This window comes from Eumetopias jubatus, unplaced genomic scaffold (assembly GCF_037043125.1).
Source record: "Eumetopias jubatus isolate StellerSeaLion01/CBP00866 unplaced genomic scaffold, mEumJub1_p1.0 scaffold_13, whole genome shotgun sequence".
Taxonomy (NCBI): Eukaryota; Metazoa; Chordata; class Mammalia; order Carnivora; family Otariidae; genus Eumetopias; species Eumetopias jubatus.
The window spans coordinates 106,653,526-106,678,668 of NW_028274819.1; the positions used below are offsets into that span (position 1 = coordinate 106,653,526).

At 42.4% G+C, this 25,143-nt stretch overlaps 1 pseudogene across 1 annotated transcript in view; it reads right to left on the reverse strand.

Annotated features, from left to right (window-relative positions):
- Nucleotides 1-15,038: 15,038 nt before the first annotated feature.
- Nucleotides 15,039-25,143, reverse strand: part of LOC114211333 (elongation factor 1-alpha 1 pseudogene) — a 46,251-nt pseudogene continuing 36,146 nt past the window's right edge. The window contains exon 7 of the transcript XR_015766702.1: nt 15,039-15,118. The product of XR_015766702.1 is annotated as an elongation factor 1-alpha 1 pseudogene (transcript). The remainder of the gene's footprint in view (nt 15,119-25,143) is intronic.

Sequence of the window (25,143 nt, forward strand, 5' to 3'; positions counted from 1 at the left end):
GAAAGAGGCAGGGGTCAGATCATTCGGGGCCAGGGTGAGGAAGTGGATTTCACTCTCCTGGAATGGGCAGCCCCTGGGGGACTTTCAGCCGGACAACAAGTGCTCTGAGGTTCACCTTAGGAAGAGCCCTGTGATCGCTGTGTGGGTAAGGACCGGAGCGGGGGGCGGGGGGCGGAGTGGGGCTGACGGGGTCGGGGGGTTATCATATCATCCCGGAGAGATGATGGCAGCTCGGATTAGGGCGACAGCAACGGACGCGGGAGGGACCGGGAGGATATGTGATATGCTTTAGAGCTGAACGTCACAACACATTAATCAGATATGAGGGGAACGGAAGGAGAAGCAGAATGACTCCACAGTCAGAGAAAGACAAATACCACGTGATTTCACTCCGATGTGGGACGTCAGAAACAAGACAAATGGACAAAGGGAGGAAAGAGACAAACCAAGAGACAAACTGTTGAGACAGGAGAACAGACTGGGGGGTGACCAGGGAGGAGGTGGGGGAGGGGATGGGGAGTACAGCTTTCACGATGAGTGCTGAGTCATGTACAGAAGTGCTGACTCACCATATTGTACACCTGAAATTAGTATAACACTGTATGTTACCTATACCTACTAAATTAATAAATTTAAAAAATTTTAATTGAATTTTATTTAAAATTTTAAATAAAGAAATTTATTTATAAATTTATAGGGAATTAAAAAAAGAAGATGACTTCAGATGCTCGGCCCAAGCACTCGATGACTGGTGGTGCCATTTAATTACATGGATAAGACTTTTGGGGAGAGTGGATTTTGGGGAGAGTGGATTTGGAGAATGATTAGCCCACTAGATTAGAAAATACTGAATCTGTGGGGAAGAATGTAGATGGAGAGGTGAAAGGCCCAAGGACAGATACCCAGGGCACCCAACCTGTGGGGTGCTAAGTGTCACGATCACAGTCTAGCATCTTCCTGACCCCTGGGCTCCTTACCTGAAGCCACCCCCTTCCTGGCCCCATACAAAGCAAAAGGCTCTCCTTGCTTTTTTCCAGTCAACCCTGATTTTGCCTTTATCTCAATCCCAGCTGCTCTTACAAACTGTCTTCTTCACTTCCTTGCACGTGGCCTCGCTTGCTTACTTTATCTTTTTGGCTTGCATGAGTCTTGTCACCCTGCCTAAATTGCTGCCTCCTGGAAAGCAGTGAATATGTCTAATAAATCCCTGTATCATCTTCCAAAATCTGACAGAGAACGATTCAGTGCTCAGAAGTCCACATGGATTGACAGGTGAGGGCAGCTTGGGAAACGCCCCAGGAGACCATGTTGGGGACCCCCATGGGCCCAGGCAACTCTCTCCAGGGGGTTGCCACCAGGTGGGAATAAACCATTGCCTCCATAACCGGGGATTCCACAAGCGCCAGAAAATCTCCTAGCCAGGCAGGTGTGCAAAGTCCAAAGATGTGAAATGACTTTCTTGGTCAACGAGCAAACACACACAATGCGGTGCGGGGAAGGGGAAAAGCCTTCAGCACCCACTGTGGAAGGCTGACCACAGGATCCATTTGTTGAAGGAGGCAAGCCAATCTGAACACTAAATAGAGTTAGTCCCTAGTCCACAGCCAGAACACGGACGTTACTGAAAAGCTTGTGGTGGAGCGTTTTCTCCAAGCTCCTCTTTCTTGCTTGAATGTTACAAGTTGCCTGCAGCTTCAAGAGCTGTTGGATCCTTAGCTGTGGCCAGAATGCTGGATCCTCAAAGCCCGAGCTGCATCTGGTCAGCAGCACAAAAGACAAAGAAGCTGGCAGAACGGAGGAGAGTGAGGGAGGGAGGAACATGGAAGGGGACCGGGGGCACAAAAGGAAGGAGCAGAGCAGCAGTAGCAGAGGTCACGGAGCAAGAAGACAGAAATGCCGATGAACGGAGAGGGGCCGAAGCCAGCAGCAATGAAGAGACGAGAGTGGTGGAACGGGAACAGAAAAGCACAACGTGGAACATGGATCAGAGAGGAGAATGAAGTAAAAATAGTCAGAGAGAGCAGGTGAAGGGTGGATTATGGGGAAATCATATTTTGAAATGGGAAACAATGTTAACTTTTTTTAGAATACACCTTGAAATACTTTAGGGCCTTTGGATTACTTGGCCAAGAGTGATGAATAGAAATGCCTTTAATGGAATTAGACATGATACATTATTAATTAACTTTAGTGGCATAGCCTGTGGTCAAACTTATTTGGAAAACCGGAAAAATGAAGTGATATATAATCTGTATAATTCATGAAAGTCACAAGGAAGGAACTGTTTTCCGTCAGCATAATTAACGCAGACTTACTAACATGTATGTGTTTAGGCAGTCAGCGGGTTTTCTGATACTTCTGTTAGAAATGAGACTGAATTATGGAGCCTGTGGTACACCAAAACCAGAATGAGTAACAAAATGCAGAAAGGAAGGGAGTGGCTACTTTCTGAGGCTTTCTGCACTGCAGCAATTCCATGTCCTCTGGCTCTAAATGCAAATTCTGACACCTAAAATAATTGGGAAGGTCTGACCATGGTCAAAATGGATTTATAAAAGCTAAAATGTTTTACGACTATCACTAAGAGCTCAGTCAATTTTTAGAGACAGACGAATACCCATGTATCCATTTTGCTTAGAGTCAGCAATCCAGGAGGCAGCAGGGTCCCATGGACCACCCACCCATGGTCCATCTGGGCTGGTAGAAATGGATAGTCCATTTGATGTTTCCTGGGTGGTTCACATGAAGGAGGGTTAGGAAGAAGATGGGATCATTGACCACAAACCAATTCATTCTTTTATTTCATTCAAGTATTACTTTTGGTTCTTGCTGGCACAAGTGATATTAAGAAAGATATCACAAAAAAATATTAGATCTGAAAGAACTCAATTAAAAAATGGGCTAAGGACTTGAATAGACATTTCTCCAAAGAAGATGTATGGTATATGGCCAACAGGTGTCTGAAAAAGTTCTCAACATCACTCATCATCAGGGAAACAAATCTAAGTCACTATGACATATCACCTCACATCTGTCCACATGTCGATGATCAAAAACAAAACAAAACAAAACACAAAAGACAGCAAATGTTGATGAAGATGTGGAGAAATTAGAATTCCTGCACACTATTGGTAGGAATACAAAATGGTGCAGACACTATAGAAAACAGTATGCAAATTCCCCCAAAGATACAAGAAATAGAACTACCATATGGTCCAGCAATCCCACTTTTCGATATTATCTAAAAGAATTGAAATTAGGATCTAGAAGAGATATTGGCACTCCCTTGTTCATTGCAGCGCTATTTACAATCTCCAAGATGCAGACACAACCTAAATGCCCATTGGCAGATGAATGGATAAAGAAAACGTGGTATATAGATGCAATGGAATACTCAACAGCTTTAAAAAAGAAGGAAACTCTGCAATATGTAGCAGAATGGAGAAACCTTGAGAACATTATGCTAAGTGAAATAAGCCAGTCACAGAAAGACACATACTGCACAATCCCAGTTATATGAGGTACTTAAAATTATAAAATGATTAGAATCAAAAAATAGAATGGTGGTTGGCAGGGGCTGAGAGGAGAGGGAAATAGGCATAAAATTTCAGTTAAGCATGATGACTAAGTCCTATACAACATTGTACCTATAGTCAACAATATTGTATTGTACACTTAAAATTTTGTTAAGAAGGTAGATCTCATGTTAGGTGTCCTTACCACGATAAAATAAAGTCAAACAAAACAGAACAAAACAAAAAACAGAAGCCAAGGATCAATATGTCACTACAAACCTTTAAATTGATGTTACTTTTTTTCTTTTAAATCGAGAGGTCCAAATATATTTTAGAAATAAAGAAACATTTCTTTAAGGAGTGCAAATTAGACCTGCGATTGAGCATGGTTAGCTACGAAGTGTCCACCCATCCTCTGATACCAATGAGCTAAGTGGTTTGCTCTGTGGTCACTTCTAGATTCCTTGTACACTCCTTCTCTGGTTTTAAGGCCCTTGGGAACTCTTATTAGGTGGTCATGTCAGATCCAGTATAGACTGTGGGTAAGGTCACCCTAATATAGGGAGAAAACCAACCCTGGCTTTGGACTTGTTTAGGAAGCCCCCAAAGTCCCCTGGGGAAGGAGGTAATAATAGGTCTCATGAATGATGCATGATCTCTGGAACGAACTTGCCCCCTCAATAGCTCGGGACCTGTTTTGGCTCTGAGCAATGAAAGACCCTAGATGGGGATGACAGCAAATGGGGGGCTCCCTGGTGTCCCTCAACAATGTTGTCCATCACCATGGCCATTTGCTAGGCAGAGACAATTCGGGGAGGGAAGGTTACATATTCCCTTCTCAGAATTTTGGGAGCAGAGCATCCATGATAGAGAAAGTAATACGAGTGCAGTAAATGTCAGCCCCCAGTAGAAGGCCTGTGTGGCACCCTTCCACGTTTTAGTCCAGGACAAGCACGCTAAACCACAGCGAGGGGAAGAGATTTGCTCAAGTTTGCAGCCAGTCAGAGTGGGAGCCGCCCTCCCTTCCGTCCAAAGAACGGCATTCCTTATGCACAACCAGAAATATTTCATGCCCTCACAGGAACAAAGGGGCCAATAAGAGAATGCCCCTCAACCCACGTCTTGACCCGTGGCAGGTGGCCACTCTATATAGCACTTTACTTACAACTTCTCTTTTCACATGTGGCCTCTGCTCTTTCTCCCAGGGCAGCAGGCGGTGAAGGGGATGCTCCCCGTAGAGAATGACCAGTGAGGCTTTTCATCAGAGCACAGGGAAGCTGTGTTTGCAACGACTCCACACTTGTCTTCATAGGCACGACCTCTCCTCCTGGGACACATTTTTCACTGCCATGTCCCGGCCTCGTAGCCTGAATCAAGACAGTGATTCATTTGGGTTTTTCACATTCTCTCTTTCATTAGTAGAAGCAGCCTTGAGTCATTTATAGTTTGGACCTTGGCCCCTCTCTTCCTTTATTTATAAAAAGAGCGTGAACACTCTCCCTGTTCATAGGGAGGCCTGGTTCACTTTCACCCCATTCTCTTTTGTTTCCAAGGTCAGTATTTTTGTCTTCGCTCCCCGCATAGATTATTTTTACATATCTGATGAAAAGGAAGCTCAAAGAAGACCTGGAAGGGCCCTTGATGCTCTGTGGCTTGTTAAATCCCGTGTAGCCTTGTCTTTTGCCTGCCCACCTCTCATGTGGCCTGCAGTGTTTTTTTTCTCTGGGAAGTACAATTATAGGGAGTGGATTTTGGCTCAGTATAAAGACAAGCCAATAGCGATTACAGGTGCCAGAAAAAGAAGTGGGCTGTCTCCAGCAGTGGGGAGCTTCTTGGCCTCCGAGGCATATAGTCTGCACCTTGGCCAACAGCCACATGTCAGAGACAACATTAGGAAGGATTCATGAATCAGATTCAGGGTGGCTCAAGAGTGGCAAACACTTGAGTATTTTTTATGCTAGGAATATGGAAAGAGAACAGAAGTGAGCCAGCTGAGCAGGGTTAGAGTAGAGGATCCCTCAAGTTCCTTCCAACCTTAGACTCTGTCTACAAGCATGTACTCAGACCTCTAAGACAAGTCTCAGACACAGCTTATTTCTTAGAGTTTTTGATCCGGAGTGATCTTTAGGGATCATTTTGCTTGAGCTCATTTTTTTTTTTCCCTAATAGAACATGAAAATTAGTTTCCAAAAGGTGAAGTATTTTTTTCTAAAAACAGCTAGTTGTGTTGTTTATTAAAACAAACAAACAAAAACAATCCAACAAAACAGACCTGCCGCATGGCAGAATAGGCAGAACATTTATGGTATGAAGGTGTTCTAAATTTCCCTCCCGACTGGGGTTGGAAATTCCTACTTCTCTATTCGCTATTATAATTATGGTTTGGGAGAGGGCCTAATTTTGCCCCCCCTCTATAACACCCTGATTCATGAGACATGGGGAGAAAGTGGTGGTGGTGGCGTGGGTTCCTGCTGAGACCTCAGAAGCATCATCCAAGTGGACGTAGCATAGCAACAAGCAGTAAGGTAGGGAGTTGTTTCTATGGTGTGATTTAAGGGGTGCCATGGTTACCATTCCATATACCAGTGCCAGGCATCTTTCTATAAGAATAGTCTCATTGCTTTGGGCCTTGAAGTCATTTGCAGCCTTAAGAATTCTCTGCTTAAAAATCACAGTTAATGTATTTAATTCCATCAGTTAATACTTCAGTTTGCCATTAGCACTTTGAATACCTCCTAGGTTCTCGGCCCATAATGACCGCTTTCTTTTCTTTTCTTTTTTTTTTTTTTGCCTCTTTCAATTTATTAGTTGATAGATACTTGAGAAGAAGGCTCTGTAGGGAATGGCATACAAGCTAGGAACCTTGGGGTTGGGTGCCAGGATGGTTAAGAAGGTGAGCTTTGGATTCGGATAGAACCGGGTTCTACCATCACCTCTGCCATTCATCAGTACTGTGACCTTGGGAAAGTTAGCCAGCTCGTGTATGTGATTGAAAGTCTCCTTCTTTGTAAAACAGGGATAATAATTATACCCCTTTAGGGTTATTTTTGAGAATTGGTTAAATAATCCCTGTCAGGCACTTGAGAAAGTGCCAGGCATATCTGAAGGATTCCGTGAATGGTAATTATTTCTGCTCTAACATCAGCATCGAAGAAACAGACCTGAAGAGGGGAGGGAAAAGGCACCAAAGAAAAGTGATACCCATGAGACAGGTCATCCCAAAGTCAACTTTATCCGGGCAGTCTTATCTCTAGAGGGAAGACTGTGTGTCAGAGCGAAGCCAAGGAACACAGCCCTAGTACGGCCACATTGCAGAGGTGTCCTCTCCTCTCGGCAAGCTCTGGGAGGGTGGTGAGAGTGTGCTCGTGGGTGCATGGCATCTGGCTTCTCCACCAGCCTCCCAGTCTCATTTTTCCTCTTCATCCCAACCTTCCTTGGAATCTCTGATCTCTAGATAATTATACATGGTAGTTCTTCTGCCTAGAAAACATTCTGCTCAACTGGCCTGGTTTCTTCTTCCTTGGCCTTCAGATCTCAGCTTCGATGTAACTTTCCCTGGAAGCCCCTCCTAGGCTGGGTGGGGTGCCCATCTTGTGGGCTTCCCCACAGCACCCTGCCAGAGAACTTACCACATTCATTGTGATCACTTGCTCATGCTTTTCTTCCCCACTAGGTTGTAAATTCAGTGAGAGCAGGGGCCTCATCTAGGGGGTTCACCTAGAGGTTGGGGTTCTATGGTGAATACCATGATAGCTGGTGATTAAGAGCAACTCAATAAGTTCTTCTTACATAAGTGAGTGAGTGAATGAATTATATGCTGAGGTCTTCAGGCAGGGAAGTTGCTTTGGAGTTATCCTGGTGTTCCTACCTTATGTGTCAAGTTACAACAAATAAGGTCATTCTGTTGATCTGAAAAAATCCTTTTTAGGATAATATCAATATTGTTCTCCTTTTCCTTTGAAGAAATTGTCCACAGATTATTTAAATGTCAAAACATGGAGGGCTCTTCATAAACTTAAAAATAAGGCACGTAGGGACCATCTCTGCTTACCAAATCTACAGTTGACCAGGATGTTGGTGCTTTATCAGACAAAGAAAAATGTGTATTGGATACAGTTGCTGGTGGACATGTCTTCCAAATCATTTTTTAAAGAGCCGTGTTAAATCATTGTGAAAGGAAAACAGATTTGGGTTTCTTCTCAGTGGGAATGTAGGCTATTTTGGATACAAAAGGCTCTCAATTACTTTCCCCGACACTGGGACTTTTCCAAATTAGCACATGACCTCTTCAGAATCGGTGGTTGACATAGGGTAACCACATATTTCTCATTCAGAGCTCCAGCCTGTGCCCTAGGCCTGGGGCCATTCCTCTTCGTTTCATGTGTTGGACAACTGAAAGAGGAATCACAAACCTAACTTCCTCTAGAGCAGAGGGATTGGCAAGGTGCACTTCCTAATGCGTAGTTTAAGATGCATGTGTGGTTACAAAGCTTAGTCCAGTTGCTGTGCAACAGGGCTTTGGAATGGAAGAAAAACAGCATGTAGGAGGTATGGGGTTTATCTTTCCATTAAAAAATAATTTATTTTGAAAAGATTTCCAACTTAAAAAAAAAACACGGGGTGCCTGGGTGGCTCAGTCGGTTAAGCATCCAAGTCCTGGTCTTGGCTCAGGTCACGATCTTGGGGTCGTGAGACTGAGCCCCATGTCTGGCTCCATGCTCAGCATGGAGTCTGCTTGAGATTCTCTCTCTCTCCCTCTGCTCCTCCCCTGCTTGCAGTCTTCACCAAAAAAAGAACACTTGGAAGTCAACTACAAACAAGTGTGAGATCCCCTCACCCAGATTTCCCAAATGCTAATATTTCACTGCATTGGCTCCATTTCTCTTCCTCCCTCTCTCGTGTGTCCGTCAATGGTGTGATTGGGAAAGAAGAGAGGAAAGCCCATGCTTCTCATTAAAACCATGGGGGCAGTATCAGCAGGAAGGCTTGGGAAGCAACCGAACAAGAAAGGTTGGAAATTGGAGAACAAAAGTATTTTTGTAGGCAACCTCTGTTGGCTGGGCATTCCGGAACCACTTTGTGAACATTCCCTCTTTAAACTCTTAGAGGAATCCACTGAAGTGGGCATCATTCCCACTTATAGATGAAGAAACCGAGGATCAGAAAGGATAAGCAACTTGCCCAAGGTCACAGGGCCACGACACGGGCTGTGCCTGAATGTGCCGTTTTAAAGCTTCTCTCCTTCCATCATAGCACACCTTGTCATTGCAGAAACAGTATTCATTTGGGAATAAAAAGGCCCAACTCTGTCCCGAAGGCTGTGTGATCTCAGTCAAGCCATTTCACTTGCTAGGAATTCAGCTTTCTTGACTGTAAAATGGGGGAGGTTATGTGAGAGGAGGCAGTTAGTAAGGATACCTGAACGTCAGCAACAAAGAAGTCATGGCCAGCTATGGGTGAGGTCAGAGGCCTGTCCTGGCAGCCCTCCGCAAGAAGCCACATCCAACCTAACTTCCTCTAGGAAGAGGAAGAGGCCCAAGATGGTGGACGCCATGACAGGAAACCCCTGACTAAATTAGGAGGAAAAAACCAAAACCCTGCTTCCCCCCTCCAACTGATGAATATTCCATCCCTAGTTTACAACTGCTGATAAAAGATAGAAACCCAAACTCCAGGGACCCAGCTCTCTCTCTCTTGCCCTCTCTCTCTCTCTCTCTCTCTCCTGCTCTCATCTCTCCAGAGTGTACTTTTCACTTTAATAAACTTTCCGGCTTCTGTTACTCATCCTCTGTGCTGGGTGTCTATCCTTACATTCCTTCTTGTGACAAGACCAAGAAGCTTCTGACTTCTCCAACTCCTCTGGGTCTGGCTGCGTTGAGGCCCCAGGGCCCAGGGTCTCCCCAGTTCACCTGGCAACAGACTACCTTAATCTCAAGATTCCTTCCTGCTCTAAACTCTGAATAATTTAAGCAATGTAATATTTTTGCTGGCTCACTAACAAAAGTTTTTCGAACACACTGTTTACCATTATGAATAGGAGAAATGGGACTTAGAGCATTTTTAATTCAGCAGCAAAGTTGGGGTTCCCTTTCAAGCCTTTTGAAAGCTTCTATGGGTCGTCGACCTTTTGCTACTTTTTCCCCTATGCTGCTCACTGTGCTCAGAGCTTCCGGTGTTGGGATAATTCTGAAGGACAGGGGTTGAGAGAGCCTCGGATGGATAAATGGAAGAAGTGATTGAAGGAATCAACTCCCCCGTTCATGGGCATAGTTTTGAACTCACCCTTAGTGGCCTGGAAGTCACTCTATCCATGTGCAGGTTGCTCTCAGTGGTCCATTCCACCTTCAGACAGTCCTAAACATTAAAAAAAAAAAAAAAAATTCTTTCCTAAATATTTGACTGCCCTTCAGAAACTGGAGTATGCATACCCACAAAGTTATTCAATGATGCTCCAAGGGACCCCCAAACAAACCCATAAAATAAATAAAGGGTGGCGCCCAGCATTTCAAATTAAGTTGTTGCTAATAAAAAAAATCGTAAAAAACTTAAGCACTGATCTCTTAGGAAGCAGCCTAAAAAGTCCCATAAATTTTAAATGTAGAATCTGAGAGCCCCCGACAATCTCACCATTGCCATGGATTCCTTTGCCCTGCCCGCCCCCACCCCCTCCGGGGGGACCTGGAGGTAATAAGCATTCCTTTCTTCTGTCATGAAGGATGCTGGGGTGTGTAAGTTTGAGATGCAGGGATATTTAATGAGTAGAACGTAGTGCCTAAAGGGCGCCTGGATGGCTCAGTTGGTTAAACTTCTGCCTTCAGCTCAGGTCATGAGCTCAGGATCCTGGAATCGAGCCCCGCATTGGGTTCCACCCAGCGAGGAGTCTGCTTCTCCCTCTCTCTCCTCGGTGCTGTCTCTCTAATAAATAAACAAAATCTTAAAAAACAACAACACAACATAGTGCCTAGCATAGAGTATGTGCTAAAAAAGATAGCTCTTATTGTTACTGTAGTTCTATCAAAGCTCAGTTCTCTTTTTCTATAATTTCCCAACCTCAGCTCTAATTTCTTGGGTGTTGTTTTGTTTTTTACAATAGGAATTCTTTCAGCATTTGGCTCCCAGTGAAGGCAGACCCAACCTCCTCTCATTGATTCGAAATCAATCCCTTGGTTCCAAACATCCTTGGTTTCAGATCTACTCCTTGGGAAGATGGTGATTCTAAAGCCACCGACACATGATGGACATGTGATGGCATCCATCCTCTCTCTCCAGAGACCTTTTCTTCTCCTGACGAACTATTCCTCTTCCTTCAGCTCTTCTTTGTAGAATATGACTTTTATCACATGGTTTTATCAGGATGGTTCTCTTACTATCTTGGTATCCAAACCCCTCCCCCCCAAAAGATACTCTAATTTATCTATATCTTTCTCAGAGAACTGATCCAATAGTACCAAGAGACTTCTCCTTATTTGCATTGTATGCCTTCAGCTGAAGGCCGACTGGCCTCAAGAGGGGCAGATAGAAGTCACCTCTCACTGAATTTGCTTACTAGTACCAGCTGGAAAGTGACGACAGTTAATGTTATTTGACTGTTCAGCACTCCTTTTTTTTTTTTTTTTTTTTTTTTAAAGCAACCTGATTTCCTCTTTAGGAATCATCTCTTCCCTAGTAGAGACTGCTGCGATTGTCATCAGGAGTCCTGTTGACTCCTCCCCAAGAACTGGGGAATGACACAAGCCAGCCCAGTCTGCTCTTCTCCAGGGCCTGGGATTTGTTTGAATCTTGAACAGAAGGACAATGATGCTGAAAGTAGATGGACTTCCATCCCACCCTAGCAAGGCTCCTTGGTCATACTGTTCTTGGTATGTAGTTCCATTGTTCAGCTCCTGCTTGCCAGCCTTCCATTCTTTCTCTGAGCCTCACATCCTTTCCGTGTGTCCCTTTGGCTTACATTAGTACAGACGTGATCTATCCCTTGCAATCAAAGAAGCCCAACTATAACTACCATTGTTCATGGTGGGGTGTCCGTCTGCTACATAAATACTCTGCAACATCTCTCCCTAAAGGTTTCTTTACGACTTATTCATACAATTTAAAAAAGTTATAAGTTATCACCTGCCTTTTAGTTTTTACTATAACGTGCTATCTATATTTCCAGGAGGCTGATCCATGGTAGAGAAATCCGAAAGTGTTTCCATCTCCCCCTCCGTCCTACAATACGATTCTGTAATGTTTACCAAGGGGTCAATTAACAAAGCATCTAATTTTGACGGAACATAAAAGATTAGTGGCCTTTCGAAAAGGCAAAACATCTGCCTTTTAAATGGGAAAAAGTCAGCTCAGTTGTGGAATTGCATGGGGTGCAAGCAGTTGTGTTCTTTTCCAAGGAAAACCGGGGGAGTAAGGAGCATTTGCATCTGCCAAAAATGTCAATATTCGGCAATTAAGTCAGATCTCACTCTCTTGCTGGTGTGGAAATGACAAAAGGAAAGCAGGTATCAGCATCAGGTTAAAATCAGCTCTGGAGGGAGGGTGAATGCATTGTCACAGAAGAGGCGAAACCCCGTGAAGCCCAGTCCATTCGTTAAGTGTCACAGCCAGACAGCGGGGCCATTCAGCACCCAGCTCGCACTCGACACCCGACTAGCCAGACAACTCGATGCATTTGGTCTGCGCTCCTCTCCGTCAAGTTCAGGTTTCTGTTACCATAGTTGCATCCTCTTTGCTTGCTGGTGAGATCGCAGTCAGATACTTGCCTGGGAATACCAGTTCCTTCCTCTGGGATGTGCACACCGAGGCAGAGTTAGGAGTGCAAGAGGTTTCCTGGGGGGTAGGAAGGGAAGGGACAGCTTCAGGCCACTGCACAGATCTGACAGCTTGGCCAACCCCAGAAGGAGCTGCGGCTACAACTGTAAAGCTTGCCGATTAGAGGAGTCCTGCTGTGGGCAGAAGCAGCCAGACCCAAGTATCCTCATCTTATGGTCGTTGGCAGGGGACTGCCTGGGAAGAGGGTGGCATCCGTTCCCCATCTGTGGACCCCGGACTACTGCAGCCTGCAGTTATGGAAGGAACTCCGTGCAAAAGGACGGAGATCAGAGCAGCCTACCGCTATGGCCGTCACACTGTCCCTCTGAATTGTGTCCCGAATCCATTCACGGCATAATTGCTCAAGGCATGGACTCTGGGGCCAGTGTAGGTTTGAATCCCAGTTCTAACAACCCTTGCTCACCTGTGGCCTTAGAAAACATTTTAAACTTTTCTGTGCCTCATACTCCTCATCTTTAAAGTGGAGATAAAATCAGTAATAGCCTTATAGTATTCTTGTAAAGCACTTAGAAAAATGCTTGACAAAGTACATGCTGTATGCAAATTATGTAAGTTTAAAATGCTTTCATAATATATATTTGCTCTTAATGTGTTTATTCACTGAATGTCAACTACGAGCCTCTCCCATTGATCGACAGCATTCAGATGACCTTCTTTGAATGAGCTCAGTTGTCTGTGAAGCTATTTACCTTTAAGGCAAAAGCAATTTACCTTTCACTGAAAGTACATCTGAGAGACTTAGGGGGCATGAATTAACGCCCCAATTACTAATCAGTGATAGTGCTGGGGTCCAGGACTTCGCTCATGTCTTAGGTGCAGACTTCATTGCTTCTGGTTTTTGTTTTATTTTGAAAGATTATTTTCTTTCCTTTTTTCCTATGAGATTAGCTTTGGTAGTTAACTGCAGTGAGGCAGCTTTGGGTTTTCTATGCCAGGCTGCCGTTTATTTGTGTGTTGAGGTGGGACAGGGAGCATTTCCAAACTGTCAAACCCATGTGAGGGAACAGGACCACAGGCTACACTTTTAGGAACTATAGAGAAAGAACTTCCTTAACAGAAGTCTCCTAAATGCTGTCAAGGAGATCATTTTATTTATTGAGCCAACACTGATATAGTAATTAGAGGTCTCAGGTATGACTTTAAATGCATTAAATATCAGTTAACTTAACCCTTACCTCTACTCTATGACGTAGATGCCATCAATATCCTCATCTTATAGCCCTGGCAACTGAGGTCAGTGAGGTTAAATGACTCGCCCAAAGAGAGAGGCTCTCATGAGGAGCAGAGCTGGACTTGGAACACAGGTGGAGTTTGTGTGTCCTGGGTTCGTGCTCAGAACCACGAGATCCTGCCCCCGAGTAAGCGCTCGTCTTCCAGATGCATTCTTTCTTCTATCACCCAATTGTGAAGACTCTTTGGAGCATAAATCTCTGAAAGGAAAGTCCAAGTTTACTCTGGGGTGAGGGTCCATCTATCTTGCTTTTGAGAGGAGCCCTCAAACTGTGTGGGTCTGAGTTTATGTTACTTTAGGACCTTTAATTTGGAACTTGACACCAGAACCCTCCCTGGATCCAGTTCGCTAGTTGTCTGGCAAAGCACTTAGGACCAGTTCCCAAGCCTTAAGCCACATCTGAAGGCAATAAAATTGATCCCTAGTTGACTAGGTTGATGTCTCTCTAAGAGTGATGGAAAATTTGGAATTCAGGAACATGACTTTGCCTTAATTATTACTTTAAATTGTATGTTCAAAACAACTTCTTTTTCCCCCTGGCTATAACCCCTATTTTTTGGTGTGTGCATTTTGTGTATGAGCTTCCTGTGTTTCACCTTCCATACATGGAAGAAATAACCTGGCAAATGGCAATATAGCAGAATAAAAGCATTAAATTTTCATATCGGGTTGTGGTGATTTATGGAAGATTTTCAGAAATCAAAACCCAATTCTAAAAAGAAGAGAGAGAGGGAGAACAGGCAGAAATCCCTACAAAGAGTGAAGACTCAGGATCAACTAAAACTCACTCAGTCCCACTGAACAGGGAGTCTGACCATCTGCATTCTTACCCCAGCTCTTCCATAAAATCATCAGATGACCTTGGGCAAGATCCTGTGTAGCCTCTCTGGGCCTTACTTTGTTCATCAGTGACTTGTATCATTATTTTAACCTCAATAATCTGTAGAATTTTGGAACAATCTTTTTTTTTTTTTTTAAGTAGGCTTCACGCCCAACGTGGGGCTCAAACTCCCAACCCCAAGATCAAGAGTCCCACATACTCTTCCTACTAAGCCAGCCAGGCATCTCAACACTGTAGAGTTTTGAGGAAAGAACAATGGCATAGCATTTTGGTGGGGGGAAAAAACTAAAGCAATATTTATTATACCGATTCCTTTTCTCCCTCTACTCATCACAAAGCTGTGTATGTGCTGTGGTCTAATCCACGTGAGACAAATGCCTCTATAGTGCCATTTTCCACAAGAAGTAAAGTAGGTGGTAAATCACCAAGTGAATTTTGTGGAAACAAATTGTTGTAATAGTATTGTTTTTAACAACTTTCTTAATTCAGCCCTAGAGATGGGTTTGACAGGTGAAGTCAGGTGGGGCTTACCTTGATCTAAGCAGGCTCACTTGATAATTGTTTACGATGGAGATCTGGTAGCCACAGTGACAATTGTTTTTTTTTATTCATCTTTCAAACTTGTTATCTTTCTTCCTGTGTCTTCCCACTGGTTTTTGTCACTGTCACCAACAGGGTAGATCCATACATAATCTGGGATTTCTGTCTCTTATTTTAAACACAAAGAGAACGAGGGCATAAGGAAAATGAACAGTATTGTAAAGTTTAATTTTATAACCGCCATAGCTGAGAGCAAGTAAGGTTTTACTTTAATGGCATCTTAACATTTAATTAATTAAGTAAATCCTTCAGTCAACAATTACTGGGTTGGCTCTTGAGCCTAGGCACTATGGCAGGTGCTGAGGATACGGTGGTGAGGAAAACGGCACCTGATAATTCAGTGGGAAAGGTAATTTCACAAGGATATAAATATGAAGGAAAAGTACAGACAGCTCTGGGAATGTGAGCCTGGCTGGGTCTGCCCTGGCCTGGGGCAAGAGGGCAGGGAAAGTTTTCCCAAGAAATTGACTTTTGAGCTCAAAGATTAAACAAAAAAGTACACTCTATTCTGCTTCTCTGACACGTGTCTCTCTAAGTCAGACTGGCTCATGCATGATTGGTAAATTGGAGAATGGTGCCCATAGACAGTGAAAGTCACAGTCTTTGATGATGTAGAATTTCTCCAGCACTTTATTTTTTCCCCCAGCATTTTAACTGCAATCAAGTAATGCAGTTGAAGACAAAATCTGCTCACAGAGCTGTACACAGCACAGTGTTCGAGAATACAGCATTGTGCATGTTGTCCATCCGTCCTGTTACCCAACCCTCAGCCTGGCCACGTGCTCAATCTTAGAAATACTTACAGGGTGGCTCGTATGATCTCTGAGCATTTGCCCTTTCTCCCTGTAAATGGGGAAACTCAGTCCTTCTTCACCTGCCTTCCTCATAAAACTTGAGCTTTGGGGGAGATTTCCATATTTATAATAGCATTTCTTTATTTATTAGGAATAAAACGTCACTTTGAGGGAACTGGTATTTTCTACCAGGATTATTGTTGTTTCTGTTATTGTTGTTGCTCAGATTAGAACGTTGCATAGATTTTGAGTTGTTTGTCCTGGTTTCATTTTCCTTTTAAGATTTTACAAGGGAGTATTTGTAAGCAACTTTTAGCAGAAAAATACCTTTATTTGAAAGCAAACTCACATTTGAAAATTATATGCAACAACTATACATTTTTATTTTATTTTATTTTTAAGACTTTATTTATTTTTCAGAGAGAGGGAGCAAGCACAAACTGGAGGGAGCTGCAGGCAGAGGGAGAGGGAGAGGCAGGCTCCCTGCCGAGCAGGGAGCCCCATGAGGGACTCGATCCCAGGACCCTGGGACCATGACCCGAGCCGAAGGCAGACGCTTAACTGACTGAGCTACCCAGGCGCCCAGCAACTATACATTTTTTAAATAAAACTCTTTTTCAAAGAGTGCAACGTAGGTATGTTAAATCTCAGCTTTTTAGTTTAATTTAAGCAGATGGCTTTGACTTCACCTTTCTAAATAATTAGGACATACAGAAGTTATTTGATCTATTTAAGGTGACAAACTAATCTCAGGAAGCCTTGAGTTGTATGTACAACATATACCAGACACACGATGAGGCCAAAGTGTTTTTTAAAAATAAATTGTATTAATTCTCAATGGGGAAAGGCTGAGAGCTTTTCCCCTAAGGTCAGGAACGCGGCAGGGATGTCCACTCTCACCACTGCTATTCAACATAGTATTAGAAGTCCTAGCCACAGCAATCAGACAACAAAAAGAAATCAAAGGCATCCAAATCGGCAAAGAGGAAGTCAAACTCTCACTCTTTGCAGATGATATGATACTATATGTGGAAAACCCAAAAGACTCCACCCCAAAACTGCTAGAACTCATACAGGAATTCAGTAAAGTAGCAGGATATAAAATCAATGCACAGAAATCAGTGGCATTCCTATACACCAACAACAAGACAGAAGAGAGACAAATCAAGGAGTCGATCCCATTTACAATTGCACCCAAAACCATTAGATACCTAGGAATAAATCTAACCAAAGAGGCAAAGGATCTGTACTCAGAAAACTATAAAATACTCATGAAAGACATTGAAGAAGGCACAAAGAAATGGAAAAACGTTCCATGCTCTTGGATTGGGAGAATCAACATTGTGAAGATGTCAATGCTACCTAGAGCAATCTACACATTCAATGCAATCCCCATCAAAATACCATCCACTTTTTTCAAAGAAATGGAACAAATAATCCTAAAATTTGTATGGAACCAGAAGAGACCCAGAATAGCCAGAGGAATACTGAAAAAGAAAAGCAAAGCTGGCGGCATCACAATTCCGGACTTCCAGCTCTATTACAAAGCTGTCATCATCAAGACAGTATGGTACTGGCACAAAAACAGACACATAGATCAATGGAACAGAATCGAGAGCCCAGAAATGGACCCTCAACTCTATGGTCAACTTATTTTTGACAAAGCAGGGAAGAATGTCCAATGGCAAAAAGACAGTCTCTTCAACAAATGGTGTTGGGAAAATTGGACAGCCACATGCAGAAGAATGAAACTGGACCATTTCCTTACACCACACACAAAAATAGACTCCAAATGGTTGAAAGACCTAAACGTGAGACAGGAGTCCATCCAAATCCTAAAGGAGAACACAGGTAGCAACCTTTTCGACCTTAGCCGCAGCAACTTCTTCCTAGAAACATCGCCAAAGGCACGGGAAGCCAGGGCAAAAATGAACTATTGGGATTTCATCAAGATAAAAAGCTTTTGCACAGCAAAAGAAACAGTCCACAAAACCAAAAGACAACCGACAGAATGGGAGAAAATATTTACAAATGACATATCAGATAAAGGGCTAGTATCCAAAATCTATAAAGAACTTATCAAACTCAACACCCAAAGAACAAATAATCCAATCAAGAAATGGGCAGAAGACATGAACAGACATTTCTCCAAAGAAGACATCCAAATGGCCAACAGGCACATGAAAAAGTGCTCAACATCACTCGGCATCAGGGAAATCCAAATCAAAACCTCCATGAGATACCACCTCACACCCGTCAGAATGACTAAAATTAACAAGTCAGGGAACGACAGATGTTGGCGGGGATGTGGAGAAAGAGGAACCCTCCTACACTGTTGGTGGGAATGCAAGCTGGTGCAACCACTCTGGAAAACAGTATGGAGGTTCCTCAAACAGTTGAAATTAGAGCTACTGTTCGATCCAGCAATTGCACTACTGGGTATTTACCACAAAGATACAAATGTAGGGACCCGAAGGGGTACGTGCACCCCAATGTTTATAGCAGCAGTGTCCACAATAGCCAAACTGTGGAAAGAGCCAAGATGCCCATCGACAGATGAATGGATAAAGAAGATGTGGTATATATACACAATGGAATATTATGCAGCCATCAAAAGGAATGAGATCTTGCCATTTGCAACGACGTGGATGGAACTGGAGGGTGTTATGCTGAGTGAAATAAGTCAATCAGAGAAAGACATGTATCACATGACCTCACTGATACGAGGAATTCTTAATCTCAGGAAACAAACTGAGTGTTACTGGAGTGGTTGGGGGCGGGAGGGATGGGGTGGCTGGGTGATAGACATTGGGGAGGGTATGTGCTATGGTGAGCGCTGTGAATTGTGCAAGACTGTTGAATCACAGATCTGTACTTTTGAAACAAATAACGCAACATATTTTAAGAAAAAAGAAAAAGAAGAAGATAACAGGAGAGGAAGAAAAGGGGAGTATGTCAGAGGGGGAGACGAACCATGAGAGATGATGGACTCTGAAAAACAAACTGAGGGTTCTAGAGGGGAGGGGGTAGGGGGATGGGTTAGCCTGGTGATGGGTATTGAGGAGGGCACGTTCTGCATGGAGCACTGGGTGTTATGAACAAACAATGAATCATGGAACACTGCACCAAAAACTAATGATGTAATATATGGTGATTAACATAACAATAAAAAAATTAAAAAAAAATTGTATTAAAGCATACTTTGCATACAATATGAGCCATTCGCTTTCAGTTTAGAGTTGGATGAACTTCGACAAGTGTAGTCACCCCCTCAAAAGCTTCCCTCATGCTTCTTCCTGGCCAGTCTTCCCCCCCCTCGTTCCCAAGCAACCATTCTTTTTTGATCTCTTTGGATGGGATTTGTCTTCTCTAGAGTTTCCTGTGTTCCTCCTTCTGTAGAGTTTCCTCTGCGACAGCGTCCTTGGCAGGTGCTAGCTGGCGGGCTGACTACTTCTGCCCAGACTTGGCCAGAGAGGCGACATGAACCCAGAGAAATTCTTAAGAAACTGCTAGTTTTCCAAACAGTTGTACCTTATTACATTCTCACTAGCAGCGTGTGACAGTTCAAGTTGCTTCGCATCCTCACCAACACTGTGTCTAGAGAGACTTCTTGACTTTAGACATGAGAGATTTGTTTATTTCTCTGGTGCCTTCTGTAGATTTTCACTTGGTCGGGTGTCAGGGTTGTATTTTATCAAATCTACACATTCCTGACGTTGTTGTCTTCTTGATGAATTGACTTCATTTTATTATGATGAAATATCCCTTTTTATCTCAAGTAAACTTCTGAAATTTACTCAGATACATATTTTCTAGCGGTTGTTCTAATGTTCACAATGTGCATCTTTAATTCATCACAGTGCAAATTCATGAAATATTACGCCACTTCACATATAACACAAAGATCAGACAATAGCGCATTTCCATTTTCTCCCTCTACTCTTCATGTATTGTTGTTCTACCATCTTATACCTAAGTACACGAACACTCCAATATATTATTGTTATGATTTTTGTTTTAAGTGGTCAATTATCTTCTATGGAAATGTAAAATTGAGAAAAAATGTATTTGACATGTACATATTTATCATTTCCAGCACTCTTTATTTCTTTGGGTAGAATCAAGTTTTCATCTGGTGTATTTTCCTTTTGTCAGAAGCACTTTAATATTTCTTGCAGTGCAGGGTCACCGGTGGCACGTCTCACAGTTTTTACTTGATAAATTCTTTATTTTGCTTTCATCTTTGAAAGATTTTATCACATATAAAGTACTGAGTTGAAGTTTTTGGTTTTTCTTTTTTTTTCTCTCAAGCACTCAAAAAATGTTCTATGGTTATGGCAGCCAGCCTCCAAGATGGCTGTCAATGCTCTTCACCTCCTGTGCTCACGTGTTTGTGTAGCTCTGACCCCTGCTGAATTAGGGCTAACCCATGTGATCAACAGAATATGATTGAAACTGCATGATGTCTGTCACTTCTCAGACTGGTTATGTAGTCAGCGCATCTTGCCCCTGGGTTTCTTGGAACACTCATTCTGGACACAGCCACTCACCATGACATGAGGATCGCAAGCAGTCTCACCAAGTGGCCCACTTGGAGAGAAACAAACTTGTCAGCATCAATCAACTTGTCAGACAGGAGACTGATACACCTTGGAAGTGGATTCTCTAGCCCCAGTCCAGAAATCTCATAGATGCCCTACCAGAGCTGCCTACATGAGCCAGTCCCAAATTCCTTACATACAGAAATTGTGAGAGATAATATGTTATTGTGTGGTTTAAAGCCACTAGTTTTGAGGTGATTTGTTAAGCTGCAGTAGATACTAATATAATTTTCTTTTGGCTTGCATAGTCCTTGATGAGAAGGGTATGGTCATTCTTAATTTTGTTCCGTTCTATGTAAGGTGCCTTTTTTTCTTTAGATAACTGTAGGATTTTCTCTTTGTTGTTGTTTTTCAGTAATTTGATTATGTTGTGGGTTGGTGTTTTCTGTGTGTGTGTGTGTGTGTGTGTGTGTGTGTGTGTGTGTATCTTGCTGTTTGTTGAAATTCTCGGGTAAATGCCTTTATAGTTTTGAACAAATTTGGAACACTTTTGGCCATTATTTCTTCAAACACATGTATCTTAGACTGTTAGATATCTTCCCATATGTCACTCAGGGTCCAATTTTTTTCCTCATTCTTTTTTCTTTGTTTCATTTTGGATAAATTTTTGCTACATCATCGAGTTCACCAATCTTTCCTTCTGCAATGTCCAATTTGATATTAATCCTATCCAATGGATAGGATTTTATTTTTCCTCTCTGGAAGTTCCATCTAGAAATTCTCATATGTTCATCTTTTCCTATAGACACTTAAGCATATTGAAGATATTTATAATACCCGTTTCAGTATTCTTGGCTGTTAATTCTATCATCTCTGTTATTTTCGATAATATTTCCATTAACTTATTTTCTCTTCATTGTGAATCGCATTTTTTTTTCTGCTCATTTTTATGTTTATTCTTATGGTAATTTTTTTGGATGATGAACATGGTGAATTTTATGTTATTTAGTGCTGGGTTTTATCGTATTTCTTTGAAGAAGGTTGGACTTCATTCTAGCATGCAATTAAATTACATGCAGATTAGATCAAGGCTTGTTTTAAACTCCTTAATGTAAATATCTAGAGTAGCTTTTTCTCTGTGGTTAATTTTGTCCTACTACAAGGCATGAGCTCTCTGGGATCTTGACTAAATGCCCTATGCATTCACCAGTGTCTCTTTACTCTGGTTTTTGGGAACTTGAATGATTCTCAGTCCTGTGTGAGCTCTGGGACTCATCCTGTTTCAAGTTGCCTGGTAATTACTTGTCCCCAGAAGTTAATTTTTCCTGGCCTTGTGAAGTTTTATCCATTGCCTGTGAAGGTTGGTATTCAGTCCACAATTCAGGCAGATTCCTAGGCAGATTTCTGGTGCTCTTTCTCTACACATCTCCCTCTTCTCTAGTGCTCAACTCATGGATGCTTCTGGGTCCTGCTTGGCCTTCCTGCCCCACCCTGTCCTCCAGAAATTGTCTCCAGGCTAACAGTGAGGTAACTGTAGGGCTCATCCCATACGTGTTTCCCTTCTTGAAGACACCACAGTGCTGTGTTACTTGTGGTTCAGCATTGAAACTGCTGCTGATGTTATTTTTTTGGTCCACTTTTCTAGTTGTTTATGGTGGGAGGGTAATTCTAGAGCCCGTTACTATCTCACAACCAGAAGTGGAAGTTCTTTTTTTTTTTTTAAAGATTTTATTTATTTATTTGAGAGAGAGAATGAGATAGAGAGAGAGAGAGAGCATGAGAGGGGGGAGGTCAGAGGGAGAAGCAGACTCCCCGCTGAGCAGGGAGCCTGATGCGGGACTCGATCCCAGGACTCCAGGATCATGACCTGAGCCGAAGGCAGTGGCTTAACCAACTGAGCCACCCAGGCGCCCCCAGAAGTGGAAGTTCTAACCAAAATGTCCTTCACAGTATTTGTATCCTCCTATGCCAGCACATACATGTCATCATTTCAATAACTGTATTTGCAAAATTCTCTGGAAAAGCCTATTTATCATGGGTCCCCACAAGGACACCACATTTCTGATATAGAATAAGACCAATCTGATGCAACGCAAATTGGTGAGCACTCTCTTACGGTCAGTCCTTCCACCATACTCGTGGGCTGTGCGTCTTATTTCCAGAGTTCCCCTCAGAGGACAGGGAGGCCAGACTCTGGTTCATGACAAATTTTTAGATTCTAGGGGTGTGGTTTCATGTGCTACACTGAATTCAGGGTTATGATCTGTCTTCTTAAGATATGGCACCTTTTACGTTTTGCTGGACTTAGATGCTGCCCGTTTGACTCTGCCCAGCATAGCAACAATGCTTCTTACTCTAGGGAAGGAGAGCCCTGGCAGTAACCTGGGAGGAGATTCTACATTGGATGCAGTCCTTCTGAGAGGGGAAATGACTCTTTTTCTAATGACTAATAATAATAAAATCACCACCATCACCACTAATATAATAGTTTACTAGTGGCAGGAATAACAACTAGAAATCATTACAAGGGATGTATGTTGAATGAATGTACTAACCAATAAACTGATATTCAATGGATGCTGGGAAATGAAGGATGAAGGATGATAAAATCCTGGAGCAAGATATACCCCTCTTCTGTCTCTAAATGTCTCTTCACTAGCCTAGGAGGGTCCATTTTACTGAATCCACTCCACATTCTGACAGAATGTGCTAATGCCGGGCTTTGTTGAGCACCCGAATATGTGCATTTCCAACTTCTGTTAAAAGCATTCTCCTCTCATTTCTAGCTAGTAAAAAATTAAAGTATGGTAGGTCTCAGACATAATAAGGGATAATGTAGTTGAATGAAACAAGCAATTTTGATTTCTTATTTGTTCATTAGTCTAGGATTTTTTTCTCCCCTTTCTTTTTGTAGTTTTGCACCATAGAGTTTCAGAGAAATTTCCTGTTTGGGGGGAAAAATAAATCCCAGAAGATTAACACACTCATAGAGCTAAAAGACGATTTTCCTTTAAGCATTATTCAAAAGAAACTAATTATCTTTAGAGAGCTAGGAGAGTCTGCAGTGACCTCTCAGGCTGATTCTGTAGAGGCTTCAGAGGACGATTTTTGATTGCTAAGCAATACTCATCTAATTTTTAATTTTAATACTTTTCTGTGAAATATTAAAACAAGATTCATTACAAAATATCATTGCAGCTGTTCCTTGGTTAGTTGCAACTGTGTACCAGAATTGAATGCTGCTTTTAACATCCATTGGCTCTCTTTATTTGATTTTGCTCCCCATAAGTATATAGTTAAAAAGGAAAAGTTCTATTATTTCAACATATGTCAAGACCCTGATTCATCTCTGTCATCACAAATGGGAAAAATTGTGACCATCACCTCGAAGGGAAACACTACATTCTTTAAATCCAAAGAAGACAATTTTAATAAGCTCGGTCCTTTCTGGTAGTTTTAGACAACAGCAACAGATCTGGGACGGTCGTCCGAGGAACACATGGTGGATATATTAGAAAAACAGAGGGCACATGGCTTCTGGAAAAATAAGAGGCCTTGATTACACAAAATGCTTTGCTGGGTGATTAGTTACGAGATTAGAAAAGGGCCACACATTTTTATAAATTGGAGGTGGGGAGGGCAGAGAATAAAATCTTTAAGTAATAAAATAATTTAGAGCTTGGAAAGAAGCTCACATTGGTGTAGTGTATCGTATCATTAGTTTGTGGTGAGGATTAAATGAATTAATACATGAGAAGTGCTTCGAACAATGGCTGGGTTGTAGGGAAAGCTCTGTGAGTCATTTCATGGGGTCACAGGGATTGTTTCAATCTGCTTCCAAAGTTCATCATTCATTAGGAAATGGGGAAGTCTGTTTCCAGAGCTGTGACTATTTGGATCATAAAATGTCATGTCATTTTCTCCCTAACCTGGAGAGACCACGAAGCCCGCAATGATTGACATGATCAAGTCTGCCCATGCTAAAAAATTCCTTCGGTGATTTATCTGTACCTCATGTTGGCTACATTTTTTTCTATCTTTTTCTCTTGTTGTCATAATCCTTTGAACAGACATTCAAGATCAATTAAAAAGGAAAAATGACGAGAAGTAACCTGGTAATTAAGGAAAGCAAGTAAGGTGATGCATTTTTCTCTAAGAATGGACCTAGAATTATATCCTGTAAATTTTCATATGTAATGTTTAATTGTAATTAATATCCATATTATAACTAACATTATGTTATAATTAATATCTCCAATTGAAGGTTTTATTTCCTCTTTGGCCCAAGACTTAGGTAAACAAGTGTTCTTTCCCTACACAGCATGCCCTCCTGCCCTCCCTCTCTCCCTTTCTTCTTTCCATTTTTTCCTTTTAAAATTTCCAATTAATTGGAGATTTTCTTATTTTTTTTAACGATTCTTTCTCTCTCTCTCTCTTTTTTTAAAGATTTTATTTATTTGACACAGAGAGAGAGAGAGAGAGAACACAAGCAGGGGGCGCTGCAGAGTGAGAGGGAGAAGCGGACTGCCCACTAAGCAGGGAGCTCAATGTGGGGCTAGAGCTCAATGCTGGGCTCAACCCCTACCCTGAGATCATGACCTGAGCCGAAGCCAGACACAACCTACTGGGCCACTTAGGCACTCTTTTAATGATTATTTCTAATTTATTTCTGCATTATGGTCAGATAAGGTCTGTACCACTTCAGTGGTTTGAAATTGTTGAGACTTCCGCTGCTACCCAACATGCGGCAAGATTCTGTGTATATTCCACAGCAGCTTGGAAAGGAGCCGTACCCTCT